Source organism: Olea europaea, unplaced genomic scaffold (assembly GCF_002742605.1).
Source record: "Olea europaea var. sylvestris unplaced genomic scaffold, O_europaea_v1 scaffold796, whole genome shotgun sequence".
Classification (NCBI taxonomy): Eukaryota; Viridiplantae; Streptophyta; class Magnoliopsida; order Lamiales; family Oleaceae; genus Olea; species Olea europaea.
Genome location: NW_019266391.1, coordinates 206882 through 210297, shown reverse-complemented (window position 1 = coordinate 210297; position 3416 = coordinate 206882). Strand labels below are relative to the sequence as shown.

The window sequence follows — 3416 nt, the reverse complement described above, 5'->3', positions numbered from 1 at the left end:
ACCGAAATATGCACCAAGGAAGAGTATTAATTGCTGTTGCATATTCTAGAAGTTATACTTCTCTAGAATTCACTAAAATTGCCTTGGGGAATAAGAAAGTTAATGAGATAAAATATCATAAGAGTTCTTTAGATGGGCCAAAATTTTTAAATTGGGGAAACAGTTTCCACCAACAATTAGAGCCTATAAATAGGCATTACCACCTTCAATTTTAATGTGCCATCGTAAAGAAGACTGGTTCTCCATTCACTATCAGAAAAGCTTCTATCACTTTGTAAGATCATATTTCAATTAGTTACAATTTTCACCTTCAACAATCTTGTTCATTAAAATTTCTCTTCACTATTTCTATCCAAATAATTATCCCCATAAAATCCACTAAATCATTTTAATCTAAATCAACTTATTTCACCTACTTATAGAACAAGCCATCACAATTTTTAAACCAACACTCTGTATCTTGCAATTTATCTGCTCTTGGTAAAAGATCTATGTAGAATGTTATACTTATTATATAATTTTCCAATATATATATATATACACATATATATGAAATGCTTATCATAGATTGTCCATTTACAAGGAAAATTGAATTTCTTAGAAATACAAGTAGTGAATATACTCCAAGATTGACAATATTATACTAAACAACTGTTGAGATCTTCTGCAAAGGGTTCCGGACTTATGTTCCATCTTCACACATACACATACAAAGTAAAACTTATTAGTTGCACACAAAGTGATAGATCAAGATATAGCAGTCTAAAAACAAGAAAAATAAAGCAAGACATAACTATACTAAGCATGCACAAATTCAACTTGGTTGGCAAAATCTGACTATAGTCAGCAAGTTAAGAATATGAAGCTATATTAGTCCATCATTGTAGAGTAACAAAAAAAATATCTAGTTCTAAAAAATGTGGTAGAAACGTTGAGAAAAAGGTTCAATGTCTTCTAACCAATGGATCCATACTTCCAGAGATCCAGCATCCTACACTTGTGTTTAGCATCAATGAGTTTCATAATTTGAAATTCACGACACAGTGCATCTATAAACTGCTTGGAACGTTTGTCCACCATTGTGAGTTACCTTTATCCTTCCTTAGTTGCAAAACTCAAGAGCTTCATTCTGACGAATGGATCCATACTTCCAGAGAACAAGATCTCGTATCCTACCCTTGTGTTTAGCATCAACGTGTTTCACAATTTGAAATTCACGGCACAATGCATCTATAAACTGCTTGGAACATTTGTCCACCATTGGATCTACCTTTTATCCTTCCTCAGTTGTAGAACTCAAGAGCTTCACAATAGGATCAGCTTCAAGTTCTTCCTTTGCAACAGCCTCAAATAAAGGGTGCCCCTTCGAACAAGACTTCATCCACATGCCAAGCTCCTCCACATCCATGATTGTATATATAATTCCACCCACTCTAACCATGTATGCATACTCATCCCGCAAATGTAGGTTAATCAACCTTCGTCAATGATTCTTCTCTTCGAAATGTCCCGGAAGAGAAAAAAATGTCTTTTGACCTGCCTTTTCTCAAAATAATTTGGAATGTACTTCATGGAATTAGTACGAACTACAATACATTTCTATACTGGCTTGGATTAGAAGCCCTCAAAGTTACAATCTTTTCCTTCGCATACTCGGTCACTTTATCTCTCATTTCCATCCCAATCATAACGGATTCGGGGAACATAGTTAAAAGACTAATAAGAAGCCTACCAAATCCACAGCCAACGTCTACAGATTCGATCCTTTTTGAACCATCAAATTTATAAGGCAAAGGAAAGAGTTGGGAGTAATGGATCGAATAATCAACTTGACTAGTGAAATTGGAACGGGAAAATTGGAATCGCCAAAATGTTGCTGTTAGCTTGTGCTCGATAAAATTGTTTACGTGGTAGCCCAGTTGTCTTGGTCTGAGTAGGATTTGCATTAGATTCATGCTCAAGAATATTCCCCCTTTTCAATTCCCATAGCAAATTGCACCAAAAATGGAAATCACGACTGAGATAACACAATTGTAGAGACAATATTTATTGTGCCCTAATTAGTCAATTGGGCTTTTTTACTTCATTATAGTATTGGGCTGTTCATCCTACAAGCCCAATAATCACCATAATGTTCTCGATGCTACAAAACATAACTAGCATAAATATACAAGGGTAATTAGCATAAAACGTCCATACTTTTCGAGATTTTTGTGAAAAACGTCTCTACCTTTTGTTGTTTGACGGATTTCACCCTCACCTTTATCTTTTTTTTGCTCAAAATGTCATTCTGTCAATTCTCCGTTAAAATGCTTCATTAAATCAAAGAGTAACTAGCACAAAAGATCGTCACCTTTCAATGTTATTGTACAAAACGTCCATACATTTCATTTTTGGTATAATTAGTAGAAAATGTCCATATCTTTCAATGTTATTGTAAAAACGTCCATACATTTCATTTTTTAGCATTTTCATCCCACCTTTCACCTTTCATTGCGCAAAAGGTCATTTTCATCCATTTTTCAATAAAATGACGATTTTATCCTCCTATTCAAATAAAATAAAAAGAAAAGATGAATTACCAACTGAAACTATAGTCCTTAAATTTTAAAAAAATTACAAAGAAATCATAAATTATCAACCACTATCACTTTCACAACATATGAAGCCGCCACCTATAGATCCAAAAAGCACCGCCTTTCGGCTACCATTCCCACCGAACTTCACCACCGTCCTTTCACACACGAATTTGAAGGATTGGAGTACTTAGGACCCGCCAATTTTGGTTCTCTCACCATGAATCGTGCACGTAGAGAGTTTTGAACCAGAAATTGAAACGATTGAGGGAATAATTTGTTCAATTAGATTCATACACATTGTCGTTTGGATTTGTTGATGGTTCGATTGATGCCAATTTCAAAATTTAGTGTTGTGGGATGCATGAATTGAAAAAGATTTTGGCAAAATGGACATCGCTACTGTCGAATGTTCTGGAATTACAACAAAATGATTTGGGGTAGTTTTGGGTGATGTGAGATCATGTATAGATTCGTCGAGGCGAGGTGTAACCATCGGTAGTGGTGTGTGACCGTGGATGGTGCCGAAAGTGAAATTGTCATGAAGGGTTGTATACGATAATTTGGTATTTTGGGCTTTAAATGTGATTGTTTCGAATAGATTGATGACCAATACTATGAAGGAGGATATTGGGGAGAATGAGGAGAGGCTTGTGGTGTTGGAGTCCGATGGGTGTTGTGGTCGAAACATGGTGCTATATGGATCTATATGTGGCGGCTTGTAAAAGTGGTGGTAGTGGAGAATTTAGTACTTATCTGCAATGTTTTGAAAAATTTAGGACTATGATTACAATTAATTATTTATTTTTCTCTTTTTTATTTTATTTGAATAGGAGGGCA

At 35.0% G+C, this 3416-nt stretch overlaps 1 pseudogene; it reads right to left on the bottom strand.

Moving 5' to 3' along the window:
• Window positions 1-851: 851 nt before the first annotated feature.
• Window positions 852-3072, bottom strand: LOC111391469 (annotated as a pseudogene).
• Between the last annotated feature and the right edge of the window lie 344 nt (window positions 3073-3416).